Genomic DNA, 24,576 nt, shown 5'->3' on the forward strand with positions numbered 1-24,576 from the left:
GGCGCCGTGCACGGCGCGAGTGGTTCGGATCGCCACGTGGCATGGAGTTCGGATCCTCCCGAACACGGCGTAGGTTTGGCGGATCGGCGCGTGGCTACCGCCACGCCCCGCCCACCACCGTCGTCACAACCGGCGCGACAACCACCACCGGCCCAGACCTGGTGCCACTTCCATACCAGGTTCGGCCACAAGGCCAGGTCCTGCCACCCGCCTTGTACTTTTGGCAGGTCGGGAAACGGCCAGGCCAGCGCTCGCTTCCTGCCATGAGCGTCGGCCATACTGGCAGCCTTCGGTTCATAACAGACACCTCCTCGGGTCATCGCTTCCTGTGCGACACGGGAGCGCAGGTGAGCGTCCTCCCTGCCTCCGCGTCCGACAAGCAAGCTGAGGGCTGGGGCCCCGCTTTGCTTGCCGCCAACAGCACGCCCATCCGCACGTTCGGAAAGCATTGCCTCTCACTGCGGTTTTAGGGGGCAGCGCTTTCAGTGGTCGTTCGTTACCGCTAGTGTCCCCATGGGCCTACTCGGAGCGGACTTCCTCTGTGCGCATGGGCTGTTGGTGGACGGTAGGCACAGATGCCTTGTCCAAGCCGAAACCTTCAGCTCGCTTGCTTGCGCGCTGAGCAGTTCGTTGAGCAGCTCCCTGGGTGGCTCACCGAGCGGCTCGCCAAGCGGCTTGCTGAGCGGTTCGGTCCCGGCGAGGTTGGTCTGCACGCTTCCGGCAGCGGACGAGTTCACCTGCCTCCTCGCCAGTTTCCCGGCCCTCACGCGGCCCACTTTCTCGGCGGTGGCTGTCAAGCATGGGGTGGAGCATCACATCCCCACTGTCGGGCCACCGGTCTACGCCCGGGCGCGCCGCCTCGACCCGGCGAAGCTCGCTGTGGCGCAGGAGGAGTTCGCCACGCTGGAGCGACTGGGCATCGTCCGGCGCTCCGACAGTGCATGGGCATCGCCGCTGCACATTGTGCCCAAGCCCGGCGGCGGGTGGCGGCCGTGCGGAGACTACCGCCGCCTCAATGATGCTTCCACCCCCGACCGCTACCCGGTCCCTCACATCCAGGACCTTTCTGCCCGGTTGGCGAAAATGTCCCTCTTCTCCAAGGTGGACCTCATCCGCGGATACCACCAGGTCCCCGTCAGGCCGGAGGACATACCGAAGACGGCCGTCATCACACCATTCGGCCTCTTTGAGTTTCTGCGGATGCCCTTCGGGTTGAAGAATGCGGCCCAGGCATTCCAGCGGCTTATGGACAGCGTCTTGTGCGACTTGGACTTCGTGAACGTCTACCTGGACGACATCCTCGTCGCAAGCGCGTCCCGTGAGGAGCACCTCTGCCATCTCCGCACGCTCTTCGAACGCCTGGGCTGGCATGGCCTGATCATCAACCCCGCCAAGTGCCGGTTCGGCATCACCGAAATCGACGTTTTGGGGCACCGTGTCACCAGGCACGGGGCATCCCCTTACCGGCCAAGGTGGAGGCGGTCAGGGGTTTTCCGCGCCCCCGCACGATCAAGGGGCTCCAGGAGTTCCTGGGCATGGTGAACTTTTATCACCGTTTCCTGCCCCGCATCGCCCAGCTCCTGCGCCCCCTGCACGAGGCCCTCCGGGGGAAGCCGGGCAAAGGCGACGTTGCCTGGACCGAGCCGATGGACGTGGTGTTCGCGGGCGCGAAGCTCGCCTTGGCTAACGCCACCATGCTCGCGCACCCGGCGCCCGATGCACCGATCGCCCTCACCACCGACGCGTCGGACTACGCGGTGGGCGTGGTGCACGAGCAATGGGTGAAGGGAGCTTGGCAGCCGCTGGCGTTTTTTAGCCGGCAGCTCCGCCCGCACGAACGGCGGTACAGTACCTTCGACCACGAGCTGCTCAGGCTCCACCTGGCGGTCCTGCACTTCCGCCATCTGCTCGAGGGCCGCCCGTTCGCTGTCTTCGTCGACCACAAGCCCCTGGTCTTCGCGATGGCCATGGTCGCAGAGCCGTGGTCGGCCCGGCAGCAGCGTCACCTCTCGGCGGTGTCCGAGTACACGACGGACATCCGGCACGTCGCGGGGAAGAACAACCCAGGGGCGGATTGCCTTTCCCAGTCCGTCACCCACGCGGTCCACCTCGGGATCGACTATGCCCGGATGGCGGCCGACCCCGCCGTCCAGGCTTTTCGGACCGCCGTCATGGGCCTCCGCGTCACCGAGGTACCGTTCGATGGCACGGATGCGGCCCTCTTGTGCGACGTCTCCCTCGGCCGGCCTCGCCCCATCGTGCCCGCTGGCTGGCAGCGCCGGGTTTTTGACGCCATCCACGGCCTGTCCCACCCGGGCACGAAGGCCTCCCAAAAGCTGGTCACCGACAAGTTCGTCTGGCATGGCCTCTGGAAGGCCGTCCGCGATTGGGCCAGGACGTGCCTCGTGTGCCAGCGCGCGAAGGTTCACCGCCACACCCAGGCCCCGCTCGCCCCGTTTACGGTGACCGAACGTCGGTTCGACCACGTTCACGTGGACTTGGTGGGACCTCTGCCCCCCTCGCGGGGTTTCACCCACGTCCTCACCATGGTGGACTGCACCACCCGGTGGCCGGAGGCCGTGCATTTGGCAGCAACGACGGCGGCGGACGTCGCACAGGCGTTCATCGCCACTTGGGTTGCCCGGTTCGGCGCCCCCTCGGACATCTCGTCCGACCGCGGCCCCCAGTTCACCTCGGAGCTCTGGGGGGCGGTAGCGCGGGGGCTCGGCGTCCAGCTGCACCGCACCACGGCCTACCACCCCCAGGCCAACGGCCTGTGGGAGCGTTTCCATCGCGCCATGAAGGCCGCGCCCCGGGCCAGCCTCCGCGACGGCGGCTGGGTCGACAGGCTCCCCTGGGTCCTGCTGGGACTCAGGACGGCGCCCAAGGACGACCTGCGCGCATCCGCGGCGGAGTTGGTCTTCGGACAACCGCTGCGGGTGCCGGGCGAGTTCCTCCTCGACTCCACGGCACCATGGTCCATGGCGCAGCAGCGCTCCGCCCTGCAGGAGACCGCCCGGAGGTTCGCCACGGTGCCGATGGCGCACCACGGTTGCCCGCCAACGCACGTCGCCCCGGAGCTTCGCACGGCGGATTACGTGTTCGTCCGCCACGACGCCCACCGGACACCGCTGCGGCCCCCATACGATGGGCCCTTCCACGTGCTGGAGACCGGGGCGAAGCATTTCACCTTGGACATCGGCGGTACTCCTGACCGCGTCTCCGTGGACCGCCTCAAGCCGGCCCACCTCGACTTGGACCACCCCCCGCCAGCGGCTCTGCCCCCGCGTCGGGGCCGCCCCCCGGTGGGCGGACCCCCGGCACCGCCCAGCCCCACCGTCACGCCACCCCCCTGCCCTGCACCCATCCCAGATGCCGCCAGAGGCATCCCAGATGGCATCCCGGCATCCCAGATGCCGCCAGCCGCCAGAGGGCGCTTCGGCCGGGTCATCCGGTTGCCCCGCAAACCCACCCTTCAGGTGCGCGGGAATTCTGGGGGGGGGGGGGGGGGGGGCGTGTGGCAGTCACGATGGCTCGCTGGCGCAGTGACGTAATTCCGCGCACCAGTGGGTGTCGGCCACGCCCCAGGTGAGGCGTGGCCTCCGGATATACACGCGGGCTTGCAGCCCCGAGCACGGCAGTGCTGACGAGTGAGCAACGAATAAAGAGCTCGACTTAGCCCAAAGCATTGTGTGCTACCTTTGTTTAACGTGTGTGCCCAGCACCACACTATATTGTTTTTCCAATTTCAGCTTTGGCCTCCAGCATTTTCCGGTTTGGACTCCCGTATAACGTTCGTTTCACATCGCAGTGATGGCGAGCACCAACATATGGTGGCTGTTGAAGGAGCAGCGCTCCTGCTTGTGACGGACGAAGTGACGGACAAGACACAAACTCGTCCGAGAGGATGTTTATTGTATAATCATCTCGGGAACTCTGAAAACCCGTTTATCGGGTTCGCATATATATATATATCCAAACCAAAAAGCATACATCAAAACCAAAGCCCCGCCTCTCAGGCGAGGCACGCTTTGGTGGTCATGTGACCGACAGGTGCAAAGGATTATAACCTCAGCGCCGCGGTTTGGCCGCCGGTTACGTCACCGGCTTGGGCCAGGAGATTCTGTTGCTGGTCTCGAGCTTTGGGGGACCCATGGGTCGCTACACACGCCCCCCCAGAATCGACTTGGTCCAGGAAGGTCAACCTGAGGGGGGTCTGGATGACCCGACCGAAACGACCCCTGGCTGGTCGTGGGGGGGGGGGGGTCCGGTGTGGTGGCGGGTGGCCGGACGGGGGGGTGCAGTGGACGGGGGGCGGCCGCGCCGCGGTAGGAGAGCCAGCCGTGGCGGCTGGCCGACGTCCATGTGGGCCGGCTTGAGGCGGTCCACGGAAATCCGGTCCGCCCGGCCACCGATGCTGACGACGAAGGACTTGTTGTCCCGTCGTAGGACCCGGAAGGGTCCGTCGTATGGTGGCCGGAGCGGCCCCCGGTGCGCGTCGTGGCGCACAAAGACGTACTCCGCTGTGCGGAGTGCTGGGGGGACGTAGGATTGGGGGTCGCCGTGGCGGGACGTGGGCACCGGGGCGAAACGTTGGGCGGCCTCCTGGAGGTCCGTGCGCTGGCGCGCGGCGGACCAGGGGCTGGTGGCGTCGGGCACGAACTCGCCCGGGATGCGGAGGGCCTGGCCGTACACCAGCTCGGCGGTGGACGCCTGGAGGTCCTCCTTTGGAGCCGTGCGGAGGCCCAAAAGGACCCACGGGAGCCGGTCGGCCCAGCCGTCGTCCTGGAGTCCGGCCATGAGTGCGGCCTTCATGGAGCGGTGGAACCGCTCGCACAACCCGTTGGCCTGGGGGTGGTAGGCCGTGGTGCGGTGCAGGGTAACGCCCAACGTGCGGGCGACCGCGCCCCACAGTTCGGACGTGAACTGTGGGCCGCGGTCCGACGAGATGTCCGCCGGTGCGCCGAAACGCGCGACCCAGGTGGCGATGAACGCCTGGGCCACGTCGGCGGTGGTGGTGGAGGCGAGGGGCATGGCCTCCGGCCACCTGGTGGTCCTGTCCACCATGGTAAGCAGGTGGGTGAACCCCTGCGATGGGGGCAGGGGACCCACCAGGTCCACGTGGACGTGGTCGAAACGTCGCTCGGGCACGGTGAAAGGAGCCAGCGGAGCCTGGGTGTGACGGTGGACCTTGGCCCGCTGGCAGGGTGTGCAGGCGTTTGCCCAGTCACGGACGTCCCGTCGCAACCCGTGCCAGACGAAACGAAACGTCTGAAACGGAGCGAAGCAAAAATGCGACGCCGCCAGGTGACCGGCATAACGGGGTGAGGTCGGCCTTGGGAGACGTCACAAAGCAGGACCGTGTCCGTGAAGGGGACGTCAGCCAAGCGGAGGCCCGTGTCCGCCACCCGGAGTGCCTGCACCGTGCCATCGGTGGCCTGGTCCGTCGCCATCAGGGCGAAATCGACGCCGAGGTGGACGGCGTTGGCGCCGGCTCGAGAAAGGCAGTCGGCCACGGTGTTGTCCTTTCCGGCGACGTACCGGATGTCCGTGGTATATTCCGACACGGCGGAGAGGTGGTGCTGCTGGCGGGCCGACCACGGCTCCGTGACCTTGGCCATGGCGAAAATCAATGGCTTGTGGTCGACAAAGGCCGTGAACGGGCGGCCCTCCAGGAGGTGGCGAAAATGGCGGACGGCCAGGTACAGCCCGAGGAGCTCGCGGTCGAAAGTGCTGTACTTCAACTCGTTGGGCAGGAGTTGCCGGCTGAAGAACGCGAGCGGCTGCCAGGCCCAGTTTACCCATTGCTCATGAACCACGCCCACGGCGTAGTCGGAGGCGTCCGTGGTGAGGGCGATGGGAGCATGGGGTACCGGGTGGGCCAGCAGCGTGGCGTTGGCGAGGGCCCGTTTCGCGCCGGTGAAAGCAGCGTCCATGTCCGTGGACCAGACGACGTCGCGCTTCGCCGGCTGGCCGTGGAGGGCGGTGTACAAGGGCCGCATGAGTTGCGCAGCTCGGGGCACGAAGCGGTGGTAAAAGTTCACCATCCCGGGGAACTCCTGCAGCGCCTTGACGGAGCAGGGGCGCGGGAAAGCGGCGATGGCCTCGACTTTGGCCGGTAGCGGTACGGCGCCGTTCCGGGTGATGTGGTGGCCCAAAAGGTCGATCGTCGCCCCACCAAAGTAACATTTGGCCGGGTTGACGATCAAGCCGTGCTCGCTGAGGCGGCCGAACAGCGTCCGGAGGTGGAGGAGGTGCTCGGCTCTGGACGTGCTGGCGACGAGGATGTCGTCCAGGTAGGTAAAGAGGAACGGCAAGTTGCGCAGCATGCCGTCCATCAGGCGCTGGAACGCCTGTGCCGCGTTTTTGAGGCCGAAGGGCATCCGGAGGAATTCGATGAGGCCGAAAGGTGTAATAACGGCCGTCTTCGGGATGTCGGCCGGGCGGACGGGCACCTGGTGGTACCCCCGAATCAGGTCCACTTTTGAAAAAATGGTCCGCCCCGCCAACCGGGCGGAAAGATCCTGGATGTGCGGGACGGGGTACCTGTCGGGGGTAGTGGCGTCGATGAGGCGGCGGTAGTGGCCGCATGGCCGCCATCCGCCCCCCGGCTTCGGAACGATGTGCAGCGGCGAGGCCCAGGCGCTGTCGGAGCGCCGCACGATGCCGAGGCGCTCCAGCGCGGCGAACTCGGCTTTGGCGACGGCGAGTTTGGCTGGGTCGAGACGGCGAGCTCGGGCGTACACCGGCGGGCCCGTAGTGGGAATGCGATGCTCGATGCCGTGATGCACCGCGACGGCCGAAAACGTCGGTCGCGTGAGGGCCGGGAACTCCGCGAGGAGACGCGCGAAGTCATCTGCCAACGGGAGGACGCAGGAAAGCTCGGTGGGCGCGGAACGGCTCAAGGCACACGCCAGCGAGCTGAAAGTTTCGGCGTTGACGAGACGCCGACGTTTAACGTCGACGAGCAGCCCATGGGCGCAAAGGAAATCGGCCCCGAGCAAAGCCATGGGGACGTCCGCCGTCACGAACTCCCAGCGAAAGAGCTGGCTGCCGAAGCGGAGGGCGACGGTGCGTGGGCCGAAGGTGCGGATGGCGGAGCCGTTGGCCGCGATTAAGGAGGGGGCCGCAAATGGCGGCCCGCCTGTCCTCCGCCGAAGCGGGAATGACGCTCAGCTGAGCGCCGGTGTCGCAGAGAAAACGCCGCCCCGACGCTTGGTCCGCGATGAATAGCAGGTTTCCGGAACGGCCGGCCGGATGAAACGCAAGCATGTAGTCCATACGTTCGGACGGGCGCGTATCGCCGAGCTCAGGAAGGTCGAGCAGGCGTCGTGCGCGTTCAGCTGGGGAGAGGGCGAAAGCGCCCAGAAGAAGTGCCTTGATGGCGTCGTACTTGCCGTCAGCGGGCGGGCTCTGGAGGAGGCTCAGGCAGCGGGCGGCGGTCACGGAGCCGAGCGCGGCGACCACATAATGGTATTTCGTGGTGTCCTCCGTAATGCCACGCAGGGCGAACTGGGAGTCCGCCTGAGCGAACCAGACGAAGCATGTGCTTCCCAGAAAGTGGGCAGTTTGAGGGACACTGCCATGTCCATCGCGTGTCGTAAACTCGGGGTCACCAGTGAAGGAGCAGCGCTCCTGCTTGTGACGGACGAAGTGACGGACAAGACACAAACTCGTCCGAGAGGATGTTTATTGTATAATCATCTCGGGAACTCTGAAAACCCGTTTATCGGGTTCGCATATATATATCCAAACCAAAAAGCATACATCAGAACCAAAGCCCCGCCTCTCGGGCGAGGCACGCTTTGGTGGTCATGTGACCGACAGGTGCAAAGGATTATAACCTCGGCGCCGCGGTTTGGCCGCCGGTTACGTCACCGGCTTGGGCCAGGAGATTCTGTTGCTGGTCTCGAGCTTTGGGGGACCCATGGGTCGCTACACTAAGATTAACGTGTATGTACATCTGATTACTTGATAAACGTACCAGAGAAAACAAATCGTTTGGGCAATGGGCTCTCCAATATTCGATGTGTTCACGGTTTGAATTACGTAACGTAACGTTTGTGACTATGTTTTCATTGTGACGATGTTTGTGTTCACGGTAGTGTTTGACGTGACGGTGTGAACGTAATTTCATAATGTTTTTCGTTTTTATTTTCGTAATCGTTTAATGAACGTTTAATGAGTGTAAGAATAATGTTTAATGATCATTAGATGAATGAATGAAGGAATGTTATGAATAATGCCATGGCGTCGCGTTGGCAGCAGTGACAATATAAAAATGTTTGTCAAGAACTTCAAAGAGAAAAAAGGAACTTTTATCAGCAATGTCGTCGATCCTGAAGTTCTAAGCTGAAGAAGAGGTACTTTTTTTTTCTTTTTTTTTTTGTATACTGAATCGAGGCTCGTGAAAGAGCTAAAAGGTACAAACAAAATCATTCCTTTTTTTCCTAAAGAAAAGCGTACAGTTGATATCAAGATTTGAAACACCATGGAATAATATTTACCGATATGAACAGTGATGTGGTTGTTAAAAAATTGAAATTCTAAAAATACTGTTTAGATTGTGATGATTTGCATGTGATATTTAACGGATGTTTATATAAATCGTTTAAATACTCATTTGGCACTCCCAATTGAAGCCCTGCCCTGAGGGTGGGTATCGTTGCTAGTAGTAGATAATAATGAAAGGCAGTGTCCGTCCGTCCATCTGTCTCCTCCATAACTCAAAAACCATGTAACTTAGCGGCCCCAAATTTTGCATGCATACACCTGGGCCTCCAACAGATTGCAATGATGAAAAGTGGGTGTTTGGGTGTGTTATAACACCCTTTTTGAAGTTGCTTAACGAGGTGCTCATAAGAAAAGAAAAAAAACCGAAAAGGCTTACCAATATGGCGGCCCGCCATCTTGGTCAGCCCACTGGCATTCGCTGGGTTCTTAAGCCGCCATTTTGTTTCGGCCTACACAAACGTGCCTTGCCTTGGAAACACAATCGATTATCATTACATAATTGAAGCATATCATCAAAATCTGGATTCAGATATGAGGATTGGATGCTGTAGACTAAATAAATGTCCAAATCTGGAGTGAAATCTGACAAAATTTACAATGTTTAGCGATTTTATAACTAAGTGTATTTATTCATTTATTTAAGCGAGGCTGTGTTTCTGCTTCTGGGGTTAGTTTTTTCTAATTTAACTTCACAATAATTTTTAACTTAATTCATACTTCCATGGGATAGTGTGTCACTCCACTGTACCTGCGATCTGTTTTCAAAATTCCCTCTCGATGATGGACCCAGATTGCATATATTATTGAATATGATTAACCACCACTTGGTGAACGCTATTCAGGCTGCTTTTGCAAGCCATGGCGTTACAGTAGACAGAGCTCCCTTTTTGTTTTTATTCAGGCTACTTTTGCAAGCCATGGCGTTACAGTAGACAGAGCTCACATTTTTGTACGATATACTTTCATTGTATTAATAGATAGTTATATTAATGTACTTACAAAAATATACTTATTTTAAAAAACAACAAATCAAACGTTGTGTTTGGAACTCAAATCAAACGTCCGCCATGTCAAACTATTTCATTGCAAATGTAAAGTCGACATTTTGTCTGCTCTCAGTGGTTTCCACATTTTGCTGATTTGCTGCTTGATTTTCACATTTATGGAAGACTATTTAAAGGAAAAAAAATTTTGTTGCCGTTTTTGTGTACTTTTCCTGTGCTGTCCACAAAATAATTGACCCAATATGCAAATTCTTTAAATTTCAGGTCAATCGGGCTGGCCTCCATAGCGAACGGTCGATTTTTGGTTCTCTTGCGTCGGGACATTGGTGTTGTGCAGTCACATTTTATAGCGCTCTTGTGCTAGGGACATTGGAGGTTTTGACGATCGTGAGGAGAGGCGGTCACGGCTCGTGGACTTTGGTGAGCTTGGCCGTAGCTTCGTGATGGCTGAGAGCCATGCCGAGTGAACCAGAGAGACATCGCTGCGTTGTCTGGGTGCTGTGTGGAGCAGACAGCGAGTGGACGGGCGCAGCCTGCTCACTTCGTGCTCGGCGGCTCGAGGAGTGAACTGTGCACGGAGGCCTGTGTTTTCCTGCGCCGAGGCGCAGGGCCTGTGACTATTCCCGAAGGTGTTCAAGAGCCGCTGAGAGCTAAGTACACTACATTTTTACTTTCGTTCTTTTATATTTCCCCTTGTGTTGTATACGAGTCTGTATGGGGGGGCTCCATTTAGGAATACTAGGTTTACCGTGCATGATTTTGTTACCGGCATTTATTTCAACTAGGACGTGCCCGTACGTGGCGTACCCGTAACCGTACCGTACCCGGAACCGTACCCGTACCGTACCCGTACCGTACCCGTACCCGTGACGTGCCCGTAATGAATATGTACAAAATATAAATATGTATGTACTACAATCGATCGTACCTTACAACAATCAACACAGATTGCAACGTCAAATAAATGAATACGCTCTCAAATGTGCCGTCCGAGGCAGCGTCTGCTCACCACGTTCAGCGTCACTATGACTATCCGTAAGTCCGGAAGTGACGTCCTCATTTGACTGTCCGGAAGGTCGCAAATCGCAGTTACGATGAATCGAAAATTAGTTTTAATTAGTTTTAAAACATAGTTTAACGGCAACATAGTTTTCCAACGTGAAATAAATGAATACGCTCTCAAATGTGCCGTCCGAGGCAGAGTCTGTTCGCCACGTTCGGCACACGTGATAGCTCGCTGCTCTCTGATTGGTTGAATCGTTTTTTGGACATAGCTCGGTAACTACTTCTGCGATTAATTTAAAACCTTGAAAAGGCACATCCTCGGGTCCCCAGCAATATACCTGGCAAGTTTCAAGTATATCGGACCCGTGGTTGTCGAGAAACAGCGGTCACAGACAAACAAACACACACACAGACACACACACACACAGACACACACACACACACAGAGATTGCTGGAATTATAGATAGATAAAGCCGGTATTTTTGTATTATAATTCCTTGTCGGTTGAATTAATTACTGCAGGGTTGAAGACATCCAGCGGGGTGCGTGAAGGTAAGAGCCTCGTAACTTGCATACATTCCATCAATTCTTCCCGCATTTCATTCCCCGTCTCCCCTTGTCTCTTTTTAATATTACCTACCTCATTCTCCACCTCCTCCATTTTCCCTTTTACCTTCGTCATTTCCCGATGCGATCCCAAGATCTCTTCCTCTAATGTTACCTTGGTCGTCTCAATGTGTTTTACTTTCTCGTTCCTTCGTTCCCATAGTCTCTATGACGTCATCTCCCCTCTTCGTCAGTTCTTCATGTACCGTTTTACATTGGGTTGTTTTTTTTGCCAACACTTCCCATTTTAATTCTCTTTGCACCACCTTTAACCCGCCTATAACATCGGTATTCCTACTTACCTGTTCCCTTAATTCCTATTGTCCCATCATCAGTTTCCCTACCTCTCGCATCAATCCTTCTATTCCCCCATTCAGTATGGCCGTGCTGTCCTTCAACTCTCGCTGGACGCGTATCTCACACCGCTTCACCTCGTCACACACCACCGCGACCTCCCTGCTCATCTTACGCCCAATCTCTTCCCCCATGTAATCCATTCGATCACCCATTTTTTCATTTCCCTGCTTGATTCTCCCTCATTCTTTTTATTTCCCAGCTTGATTTTTCACTCATTTTATCCATCTGCACCTCCTTGTATGCGCTGAACTGCGTCATGAATAAATCCATATCAAACCGCGCTTGCACAGCGGGTTCAACAACTGCCGCCGGCTCTGGGCAGGAAGCAACGCCATTATCGCCGCCTCCTGCTGCGCCCTCATTAACTCCAGGGTCCATTTGCACGTTTATGTCCTGGGCCATTAATTCATTCACGTTCTCATTGTTCACACTCTCTACACCCACCGGAACCTGCTCGTCTTGGCCCGCCATTGTCCGAATTGAATAAAAAAAAATTTTCCCCTTAAAATTAAATTTTCACCACGTTCGGAATTTCGAGGTACGTGGAACGTACCCCAGGTCCGAATCCTACACTCCTGACAGCAATTTTGTTGTGGATCCCTGGTTCTGTTGTTGTACTAAGGGGGTGCAGGGGGGTGAAGTCCCCGGTTCCCCTCAGACACTGGGTAGGGTTGCGAAGCAACTTCAATTGCCAATCTCCCTGTCACGGGTCGAAGGGTTTTCGGTCACGACCCGAATACCTTGCGAGACCACGTGGCTGGGAAGACCGGGGATTGATCCTTCGTGTTCCCACTCCTTATGGTGCGCCGAGCGCATCGCACGGTGTGGGTCACGGCGTTATCCTGCGTGATTTATGGGCCTGATTAAAGAGTCAAATTTGGTTTGGACTATGCTGGGCCAATGGGGGAAAAGACGTACTCGAACAGGTTGAAAGGACACAAAATGTACACGTTTTATTTACAAGAAGCACAGATAGACAAGAGGCAGGCTTATCAATTCTTACCTATGTAAATCCCAAAAGGCATCTTACATACACACACTGGGAATGAATCGCACAGGTTAAACTCGTACTGAGCAACGTGCATCCGCGTGCATCCGCAGACTTGGTTTCGCCAGCTTCTGCGCGCAGCTCACGGCCCGTTCAGGATGCGCAGCTTGAAGAAGGTCCGCAGGATGAACCGCCGCTTCAAAGTCAGCACGAACGACGATCCAGGACTGATGAATTCAGTGCAGGAAGGACGAACCAGCACAGAGGACACCATGAGGAACAAAGGTCGAGCGCAGGAAGGACGAACCAGCATGGAGGACAGCCAGCTCGAAGGACCATGACGAGAGGGCGGCGAGAGAGAGCAGAGAGTGAAAAGTGCAATGGACATGGGGTTTATATCGGGTGGAAAAGCTCCCTAAAATGTTCCACAGCCTCTCATTGTTTTTTTTTGCGTGTCCACGATCTCTCATTGGTTGAAGTTTGCTCGTGAGTTTTGCTGGGGAAGAGTCCAGACATGATTGGTTGTTTACGCGTCCACGACCTCTCATTGGCTGGTTGTTTGTGACGTGTCCACACCCTCTCATTGGTTACCTGCTGGTGACGTGGACTGTGCTTGTAGCCACGCCTCCTTGCACATGAACCAGCGTCTTCCTTCCACTATACGAAGGTTTGAATCCTGCCTAAACTCAACGCATAACTGCTTTAATTACTACACAATGAGAAGGGAGCTAATCTTTACATTTAATAGGAAATAACTGTCTAATGCAGGCTACATGTTGTCATGTAATTAACTAGAGGGGTTGTTCTTTATTGCAAAACCACAACAATATATATATATATATAATGCATAACAGTGTCGGCTACATAAAGCACTGATTATAACTCCACCAAGTATCCATTTGACCAGGTACTGAATCGTTTCCTGTAAATCGAAGACCATGAATATTATGTGAATGTAAAAGCTATTACAGAGGTTTATGAAGATGTAAATATGCAGACAGCCAAATGTGTGGAAGCATTTACAGTCACGTGAAAAAGTAAGTGCACCCCATGTAAAGTTTTGACTTTTTCAACATATTTCAACATACAGCTATTTGATCTTCATTTCAACAATATTGATAGATAAAGGTGATATAATATAACAAATATCATGAAACATTTACATTTTGTAGTCCATTGTATAATTTAAATATACATAAATGCAAATTTCGCATGTGGAAAAAGTAAGTACACCCTTGGCTCTAATAGGTGGTATTGCCCCCTTTGGCAGAAACAACCTCAAGTAGGCGTTTCTTATAACTGTCTACCAGTCTGACATCGACTGGGAGAAGTTTTTACCCACTCCTCCATGCAGAATTCTTTCAGCTGTGCGATGTTTGAGGGGTTTCTTGCATGCACAGTTCGTTTCAAATCCCCCCACAACATCTCGATGGGATTTAGATCCGGGCTTTGACTTGGCCATTCCAGAACGCTCCATTTCTTTCTTTTCAGCCATTCCTTGCTGGATTTACTGGTATGTTTAGGGTCATTGTCATGTTGCAAGGTCCACCTTCGGTTGAGCTTCAACTTTCCGACAGATGGCCTCACATTATCCTCAAGCACCCTCTGGTACAATGAAGAATTCATAGTGGATTCTATGATGGTGAGCTGCCCAGGCCCTGATGCAGCAAAGCCGCCCCAAACCATAATATTTCCACCACCATGCTTTACAGTTGGTATCAGGTTCTTGTGGTCAAATGCTGTCTTTGGTTTTCACCAAACATGTCTTCTGGTACTGTGGCCAAATAGCTCTACCTTTGACTCATCTGTCAAGAGCACATTGTTCCAGAAGTGCTGGTCTTTGCCTAGGTGTTCATTGGCAAACGCTAGTCTTGCCCTGATGTTCTTTCTGGATAGCAAAGGTTTCCTCCTGGCACACCTCCCATGTAGATCAAATTTGTGCAGCCTCTTTCTAATGGTAGACTCGTCCACTTTGACATCAACAGTGGCAAGAGCTACCTGTAGGTCCCGTGATGACATTCTGAAGTTCTTAGAGACTTCTTTCAGCATCTTGCGGTCTGCTCTCGGGCTGAACTTGCTGGGCGGCCTGGCCTGAACAAGTTGGCAGTTGTTTGGAATCTTCTCCACTTGTCGATGATCTTCCGGACAGTCGAATGATTGATTTCAAATTGTTTGGAGATCTTTTTAAATCCCTTCCCAGACTCGTAGGCATCTATAACCTTCTTTCTGAAGGCCTCAGAGAGCTCTTTTGATCCAGGCATGGTGACGCCGCACACTTCAACAACAAAGAGCAAACCAAACTAAATGTCTGAGGTTTCAATAAGACAGGTTTCTCCAAGATCCTCTCTAACGATGTTCTAATCATTTGCACCTGAGCTGGTGCACCTGATACTAATTTTAGGTAATTGAAGTAGTGATAAATGTAGGGGTGTACTTACTTTTTCCACATGCGAAATTTGCATTTATGTTTATTTAAATTATACAATTGACTACAAAATGTAAATGTTTCATGATATTTGTTATATTATATCACCTTTATCTTTCAATATTGTTGAAATGAAGATCAAATAGCTGTATGTTGAAATATGTTGAAAAAGTCAAAACTTTACATGGGGTGTACTTACTTTTTCACGTGACTGTATGACATGCATTCTAATGGAGTGTTGGGTGAATACCACAGCCATGCAGTGAGTTTCTCCGTTTTCATTGGGAGTGACGATTTGTCAAACCATGCCCTGAATAGACCTCCCGGTGTTCTCCAGATCCTTGTAAGCATGTTTGTTACAGTAACCTTAGAAGCAGACTTTCTGAACCTAAGAACTCCATCATAAGAGCTGATTTATTCACCGCCATGGAGAATGTCAATCAGCTTTATTGTTCCAAATTGATGATGACGTTTTACAGCTAGCCCAAGTGTGGTTTATTGAAAGTCTAGTCATTAAACTTTGGATTGACTGGGCCAAACTGAGAGATTCCCTTGTGAAAGAGTCAGATGAAACCAGTCATTTGTATGACATAAAAGGGAACTACTTGTAGCTTCAACTGCCTTCTCAAAGGTGAAGTTACTGACGTCACAAGTGTCACGTCTTTATTTTTCCTTTTGTTGGACCTTTACTGAAATGGTCTTCATGACTTCAACGACTGGGTTACTGTCATTTTCTGCTACTAAATTCAAAGTCTCTGCAACATACTTCTGCAATCAAGATATAGTCGTACATCCATCTACCCTCATCACAAGTGGACTCTCTTTCTCCATAATGTCTTTCAAGCATGTGTTTGAGAAGGATTCTCTTGTGATGAATTGTTTGCTCGTGCTATTGACTCCTCATATCCAGACCTCTTGGTGAGGCTACACTGGCACGAGACCCAGATGCATCTATATTTTGTATAGATATTGTCTGAGAAAATAACTCTTACAGCCCAACAGAGTGCCATATTCGTTAGGGGTCATTGGTAATAGCAGACGCAATGTCTGTGCAAGCAACATCAGTTGGGTAAGGAGTTTTGTCGGCAGAAGACTTTGCTGCTGAGGAAATATTTCAACTTCCTGTGAATGAGGGGTTGCAGTCATAGATCATAGTCGTTATATCGAGCATCTGCAACATGTAGGTCTGAAACTGATCCCAGAACACGGATACGCACTCGTGATACTAGGGCCGAAGCCTCCTCCTCTTTCATCGCAGACTATAAAGATGTGCTGTTTCACTTCAACAGTTTAACACTAAACAACATTTCTACCGACTTGGAATCTTGGGGTTTGTAGGTAAACACCGTTGCCACTGCAAATTTTTGGTCATGTCAGTCTTTTGGGACTGCCATTGGTGACATGTAACCTAGTGCTACCTGCCACATGGTCGGGTTGTCGCACTGGCTTTGCTGGTGAGGAGGGTAACTGTGACATCCTGCCAGGACCAAAAACAACATCTCGTAAAGAGAGGATGAGCTCCCTTAGGGAGCCAACCGCCATCCAGTAAGGAGATGGTGTCTCCTAAAAAAAGATCCATCTGGTTTGCACCGGTTCAAGTCATACCAAAGACTTAAAAATGGTACGTTCTGCTTCATTGCTTGAAGAGGATAGAGCATGGAAAATCCCTATTGGTTGGCATCCATGGGGAGGAGGAAATTCCTCTTGAGGGAATGCCCCGCTGAGTACGGTGAGAAAAGTGGCGCCATTGTTATGACGTCACTGCTACCCAGAGTATCCCGGGAAGTGACGGTAGTGATGGCACTGCCCCCAAGCTCAGTGGCTGTATTGGGTTTGTCTCATCTGTGTGCGTGTGTGTGTGTGTGTGTGTGTGTGTGTGTGTGTGTGTGTGTGTGTGTGTGTGTGTGTGTGTGTGTGTTAAAAGTCTTAGCCCAAGTTTAGAAAAAAAAATTAGGCACCATTGGAATCAAAGGTTGGGTGTTCGGATCTTTTTTTGTATGTGCCTCACTCACGGGCCTCTGGCATCCTATACGCTTAAATTCTCCCTGAATGCGTGTTTTGGATGTGTAACATGAAACACAATTATTATGGTGAAGCGCGGTGCTACGCGCAACTTGTATAACAAGGAGGAAGCGGACAACGCGGTGAGTTTAAAGAGTCTTTATTATAAGAGCTCAACTGTAGCACTGGAGCGCTCCGGGCTGCCTGCCCGGTGTATAACCCGCGGCCATGCCTACCCCTCGGGCGTGGCCGCCGCCCACTTGGTGCGCGGAATGATGCCTTCACGCCAGTGAGCTTTCGTGTCCGCCACACGCGCCCCCCCCCAGAAATCCCGCGCACCTGGAGGGCCAGTTTGCGGGGCAAACGGATGACCCGGCCGAAGCGCCCTCTGGCGACCGGCGGCGTCCGGGGTGCAGGGATGCCAGCTGGGATGCCTCCGGCTGCACCCGGTATGGGTGCAGGACCGAGGGGCGGCGTGCCGGCGGGCCTGGGCAGTGCCGGGGGTCCGCCCGCAGGGGGGCGGCCCCGATGCGGGGGCCGAGCCACCGGCGGTGGGTGGTCCACGTCGAGGTGGGCCGGCTTGAGGCGATCCACCGAGACGCGGTCGGGAGTACCGCTGATGTCCAAGGTGAAACGTTTCACCCCGGTCTCCAGCACGTGGAAAGGCCCGTCGTACGGGGGCCGCAGTGGTGTCCGGTGGGCGTCGTGCCGGATGAAGACGTACTCAGCGGTGCGAAGCTCCGGGGCGACGTGCGTAGGCAGGTGCCCGTGGTGCGCCGTCGGCACCGGGGCGAACCTCCGGGCTGTCTCCTGCAGTGCGGAGTGCTCCTGCGCCGCGGACCATGGTGCCGTGGGGTCGGGGAGGAACTCGCCCGGCACCCGCAGCGATTGTCCGAAGACCAACTCCACCGCGGATGCGCGCAGGTCGTCCTTGGGCGCCGTCCGGAGGCCCAGCAGGACCCAGGGGAGCCTGTCAACCCAGCCGCCGTCGCGGAGGGTGGCCCAGAGCGTGGCCTTCAACCAGCGGTGGAACCGCTCGCACATGCCGTTGGCCTGGGGGTGGTAGGCCGTGGTTCGGTGCAGCTGGACCCCGAGCCCCCGCGCGACGTGAACGGGGGGCCGCGGTCGGACGAGATGTCCGAGGGGGCGCCGAACCGGGCGACCCAGGTGGCGATGAATGCCTGCGCGACGTCCGCCGCCGTCGTCGCCGCCAAAGGCACGGCCTCCGGCCACCGGGTGGTGCGGTCCACCATTGTCAGGACATGGGTGAAACCCTGCGAGGGGGGCAGAGGTCCCACCAGGTCCACGTGCATGTGGTCGAACCTACGTTCCTGCACCGTGAACGGGGCCAATGGGGCCTGGGTGTGCCGGTGCACCTTTGCGCGCTGGCACGCGAGGCACGTCCTGGTCCAGCCACGGACGGCCTTCCGGAGGCCATGCCAGACAAACATGTCGGCGACCAACCTCTGGGAGGCCTTCGTGCCTGGGTGGGACAGGCCGTGGATGGCGTCAAAAACCTGGCGCTGCCAGCCCGCGGGCACGATGGGGCGAGGCCGCCCGAGGGAGACGTCGCACAAGAGGGCCGTGCCCGCGCCGTCGAACGGCACCTCGGTGACGCGGAGGCCCGTGACCGGTCCGCAAGGCCTGGACGCCGGGGTCGGCGGCCTGGTCCGCCGCCATCCAGGCATAGTCGATGCCAAGGTGGACTGCGTGGGCGACGGACCCGGGAAAGGCAATCCGCCACCGGGTTGTCCTTCCCCGCGATGTGCCGGATGTCCGTCGTGTACTCGGACACGGCCGAGAGGTGACGCTGCTGCCGGGCCGACCACGGCTCGGCGACCTTGCCCATCGCGAAGACCAGTGGCTTGTGGTCGACGAGGGCCGTGAACGCACGGCCCTCGAGCAGATGGCGGAAGTGCCTGACCGCCAGGTGAAGCCCGAGCAACTCGCGGTCGAAGGTACTGTACCGGCGTTCGGGTGGGCGAAGCTGCCGGCTTAAGAACGCCAGCGGTTGCCAGGCACCACACACCCATTGCTCGTGCAACGCGCCCACCGCGTAGTCCGAGGCGTCGGTGGTGAGGGCGATCGGTGCATCGGGCGCCGGGTGCGCGAGCATGGTGGCGTTAGCCAAGGCGAGCTTCGCGCCCGCGAACGCCGCGTCCATCTGCTCGGTCCAGGTAACGTCACCTTTGCCCGGCTTCCCTTGGAGGGCCTCGTGCAAGGGGCGCAGGAGCTGGGCGATGCGGGGCAGGAACCGATGGTAAAAGTTTACCATGCCCAGGAACTCCTGGAGCCCCTTGATCATGCGGGGGCGCGGAAACCCCTTCACCGCCTCCACCTTGGCCGGTAGGGGGACGGCCCCGTGCCTGGTGACGCGGTGCCACAACAAGTCGATGTCGGCGACGCCGAACCGGCACTTGGCGGGGTTCACGATGAGGCCATGCTGGCCCAGACGTTCGAAGAGCGTGCGAAGGTGGTCTAGGTGCTCTTCGCGGGACGCGCTGGCGACGAGGATGTCGTCCAGGTACACGTAGACGAAATCCAAGTCGCGCAAGACGCTGTCCATTAGTCGCTGGAACTACTGAGCCGCATTCTTCAAACCGAAGGGCATCCGAAGAAATTCGAAAAGTCCGAATGGCGTGATGACCGCTGTCTTCGGGATGTCCTCCGGCCTGACGGGGACCTGATGGTAGCCGCGTATGAGGTCCACCTTCGAAAAGAAGGACATGCCCGCCAACCGGGCGGAGAAGTCCTGGATGTGGGGGACGGGGTAGCGGTCGGGGGTGGTGGCGTCGTTGAGGCGCCGGTAGTCCCCGCACGGTCGCCATCCCCCGCCGGGCTTGGGCACGATGTGGAGCGGCGACGCCCAAGCACTCTCGGAGCGCCGCACGATGCCGAGCCGCTCCAGCGTAGCGAACTCCGCTTTAGCTACCGCGAGCTTCGTCGGCTCGAGGCGGCGTGCCCGGGCGTAGACCGGTGGCCCTGCGGTGGGGGTGTGGTGTTCCACCCCGTGCTTGACGGCCCCCGCCGAGAAGGTGGGCCGCGTAAGGGCCGGGAGGCTGGCGAGGAGGCGGGTGAAATCGTCTGCTGTCGGAAGCGTACAAACTAACCTCGCCGGGACCGAACCGCTCAGCAAGCCGTTTGGAGAGCCGCTCGGTGAGCCGCTCAGTGAGCTGCTCAACGAGCTGCTCAGCACGCAAGCAAGCGAGCTGAACGTTTCAGCCTGGACAAGGCGTCTGTTCTTCACATCTACCAACAACCCGTGTGCACAGAGGAAGTCCGCACCGAGCAGTGCCATGGGGACACTAGCGGTTATGAACGTCCACGTGAAGCATTGCCTTCCGAACCGCAGGGAGAGGCAGCACTTCCCGAATGTGCGTATGGGTGTTCCGTTCGCGGCAAGCAACGCGGGGCCCCGGCCCGCGGTGTGCTTGTCGGACGTAGAGGCAGGGATAACGCTCACCTGTGCCCCCGTGTCGCATAGGAAACGGCGCCCGGACAAGGTGTCAGTTATAAAAAGAAGGCTGCCGGAATGGCCGACGCTCAGGGCCGCTACTGAGCGCCGGCTTTGTAGTTTCCCGACTTGCCGAAGGAGCATGGCGGGCAACAATTCCTCGCCTTGTGGCCAAACCTGGCGTGGAAATGGCACCAGGTTTGCTGCGAAGGCGGAGGCTGTGGTTTTCGCGGTGGTGGTGGGCGTGGCGTGGCGGCGGCCACGCGGCGTGCATCAGCCTCGGGATCCACGAGGTGTGGTGCATCAGCATCAGGGTCAGCCTCGGGATGCGCGACGGCCACGCCAAAACTCGCCTGCGCGTCCAAAGCCGCGAAGAACCTGTCGGCCTCGGCAGCGAGAGCTCGGGGTTCCGTCGTCACAGAACCGGCGAATGCGAGGGGGACTCGTGCCGGCAGCTGGCGTCGAAATAATGCCCGGAATAGAGCGTTCGGGGTTTCGTCGCCCATCAACGACAGCATATGGTCCATGCGGACCGACGGTCGCATGTCACCGAGCTCGGGGAGGTCCAGGAGGCGGTCGGCCCGTGCGTCCACCGTGAGGCCGAACGTGGCGAGGAGGAGACGCTTGATCGCCTCGTACCTGCCGTCGGCCGGTGGGTTCCTCAGGACCGACACGACGCGGGCGGCCGTGCCGGGCCCGAGGGAGGCGACCACGTGGCAGTACCTGGTCTCGTCCACCGTGATGCCTCGAAGTCGGAACTGGGCTTCTGCCTGCAGGAACCAGACTTCGGCTTGCGTCTCCCAGAACCCGGGGAGTTTGATTTGGACCGCGTTGGTTGCCATTGCTGTGGTGGGTTCGGGTGGTCAGCGACGGCTGACCAGAACGTCAGAGGGTCACGAATGAAGCGCGGTGCTACGCGCGCAACTTGTATAACAAGGAGGAAGCGGACAACGCGGTGAGTTTAAAGAGTCTTTATTATAAGAGCTCAACTGTAGCACTGGAGCGCTCCGGGCTGCACGCCCGGTGTATATCCCGCGGCCACGCCTACCCCTCGGGCGTGGCCGCCGCCCACTTGGTGCGTGGAATGATGCCCTCACGCCAGTGAGCTTTCGTGTCCGCCACAATGGAATCTGATGGACAATTTTGGATTTTTGTCTCGACGTTCTCGCAAGTGTATGTACAAAATGTCTTTCCGTTCCATGTTTGATTCGATGATTTTCATGATCCTTGTATGTCCGCCAGTAATAAGTGGAACAGTTTTGCAACAGTTGAAGAAGTAATTCTCAGCTGTCTCTGTATTCATCTAGGAGATTTGCTCATTCTAATCCTGCAAGAAGAGAAAATGAATGTTAGTAAGTGCTGCAAGTAATAGTGTACAAATTTTATACTAAGAAGTACCACGCCCAATTTAATCGGAACACGAATCGTAATAGGAACCTGCAGTTCAGCAGGACTTTGTCTCTAGATTTGGCAAATTGCACGGAATCTCATCCCGATCACTCATCCGCACAGATGTGTAAGGGAACGCATTTTAATCTGTCTGCCTGTCTGGCAGTCAAACTGAATTTCAAACTGGAATTGAAAATCATTCCAAACAGAAAACTTCCTGTTTTTAGGGACGTCATAAAGGACACAAACAATAGACGCAACTAGAACGGCACTCGGTGGAGAAGATACCTCCACCTGGTTGGCCATATCACTCAATGGTGAAGAATCACTTAAATAATTCTACTAGCTGGTTCTGGATCCGGATCTTCACAAAAATTGAATCGATTCTTCCTTGTCACACAAACAACCTGTCCAACAGGTTTTGTCCAAATCCATCCATCTTTTTTTTTTAGCCGCGTCGCAAGACGCTGGTCATAGAGTGCCCTCTGCTGTTGTTGTTGTTGTTCTGCTTCTTGTTCTTCTTCTTCTTGTTCTTGCAGAGAAGACAAAACCTCAAAGCTCCACCCATTCTGGGAACCATAGCTCCACCCATTGTGGGAGAGGCTTCATATAAACAAATATCCACCATTTTATTAACTCGCATAGCTTTGAGGCCTGTTTTGTAGGCCCGTGGTGTCTTCCTCTCTCAAACAGCTTTATTTCAAATCAAATTCGATATATCATTTCATTTTTCACAGTCGCTAACATAGTTTTAGACTCGGTTGAAAAAAAACGGGAAGAAAATCCGATGAAAGTTGCTCTTTATAGAACGAAATGAATTCTCAAAGGCCTGTAACTTCAAGTCCATTGAGATATATTTTTTTTAAATCGCGGCATGGTCAGTCATACACCGCCCGAAATAACAGACGGGAAAATGCCGAGATATATATATTTTGTTTAAATCGCGGCATGGTCAGTCATACACCGCCCGAAATAACAGACGGGAAAATGCCGAGATATATTAAAAATTCGTCCATTTGATGACAATCGTCACGATGAAATATTTAATTTATACGTCGTCACAATAATGTGGAGAGAGGAGCATAGCTTCGTTCACATGTCGCCACACATGGGAAAATGCCGAGATATATATTTTTTTAAATCGCGGCATGGTCAGTCATACACCGCCTGAAATAACAGACGGGAAAATGCCGAGATATATTAAAAATTCGTCGCCACACACGGGAAATTGCCGAGATATATTTTCACTTTGCACAAAAATAACATCAAGTAATCGAATCAATAGGAATGTCCTGTGCCTATAACATCGACGTTGTAGGCACAGCTGCATCTAGGCATTGTGTAACATCGACGCGGCTTTTGTTTTAATTAAAACTTTTTGTACTTGTTTAGATATCCCACCATGTATCGTTTTTGGCTCTATCTCCCAGCCTGGTGTTGGCTTAGCGGTTAGGGTGCAGGCTTGGGATCGTAGGATCCTGGGTTCGAATCCCGGTCGGTCGCTGAATTACCGCCAGGGGGGTTGACTCGGCCTGTCATCCTTCCGAGGTCGGCAAATTGAGTACCAGCTTGCTGGGATGAATGATCCCGGTGTGTACCCCGGTTTAGAATAGGTACACCGTATCCCTGTGCATTGTAAGAGGCGACCAAGGGTTGGCGTCAGAAGGGCATCCGGCCATAAAAACATTGCCTCAAACAGGGAACCATGATTGTCCTGGGGCCTGCAAGGCTAATCCCCGCTCTAGCACGGAAAATGGCCTTAAAACGATCATTCATTCATTCATTCATTCTCCCAATGGTGAAGAATCACTCAAAAAATTAAATAATTCTCATATCTGAATCCATATTCAGATCTTCACCAAAATCGAATCGAACCGTCCTTGGCAGACACCCAACAGGTCCACCAAGTTTCGTCCAAATCCGTGCACAACTTTTTGAGATATCCTGCTATGTATCGGTTTTGTCCCCAATCTCCCAATGGTGAAAAATCACTTTTAAAATTCGAGTAGCCGGATCCGAATCCGGATCTTCACCAAAATCGAATCATTTCGTCCTTGTCACATACTGTGGCGGACACATTGTCAGTGGGCAATAATTCCGCGCACCAGTGGGTGGCGCGAGCGTCCGGGCGTGGAAGCGCAGCTCGGGCCAAGCCCGGAGCGAAGGCGTCACGAGGCGCAGGGTGGAACTGAGGACATGCCCCGCCTTTCGGCCGACCGGCCACGCCCGGGGGCAAGGCGTGGCCTCGGGACATATATGTGGGCTCGAAGGTCGAGCCCGCCCAGTGCTTACGTGCGAGCTGTTAATAAAGCATTTCAGTTTGTACAACGCGTTGTGGCCTACCTTCTTGGCAAACGAATCATGTGTGCACAGCACCACAATACGCTACATTTCTGCCAAATTTCGTCCGAAGCCGTGCACAACGTTTTGAGATATTTTGTTCACAGTCTAAGGGACAGACAAACGGACAGGGGTGAAAACATGACCTCCATCGACCTTTGGTGGCGGAGGTAAAGAACTAATCTGACGTGTAAACGATGATACATCAACAATGTATAACACAAATAGCCTTCATGGAACTTTAAAAAAAACCCTTCAGTTTTGCAGTGCTTGATATTTTGCAGTGTTTGCAGCGGAGGCGACAGTGCTCCCTGTTTCCCTCGTCCGCTGCTATGCCCCGCCCACCACCGCCGCCGCCACCACCACCGGCACGGCCGCCGCGGCAGCCACCGCCGCAAACCTGGTGCTACTATCATGCCAGGTTCGGCTGCAAGGCTAGAGCGTGCCGCTCGCCGTGTTCTTTCGACGGGTTGGGAAACGACCGGGCCGGCG

The sequence above is a fragment of the Myxine glutinosa genome, chromosome 2, assembly GCF_964187855.1.
Source record: "Myxine glutinosa chromosome 2, kmMyxGlut1.1, whole genome shotgun sequence".
NCBI classification, from domain to species: Eukaryota; Metazoa; Chordata; class Myxini; order Myxiniformes; family Myxinidae; genus Myxine; species Myxine glutinosa.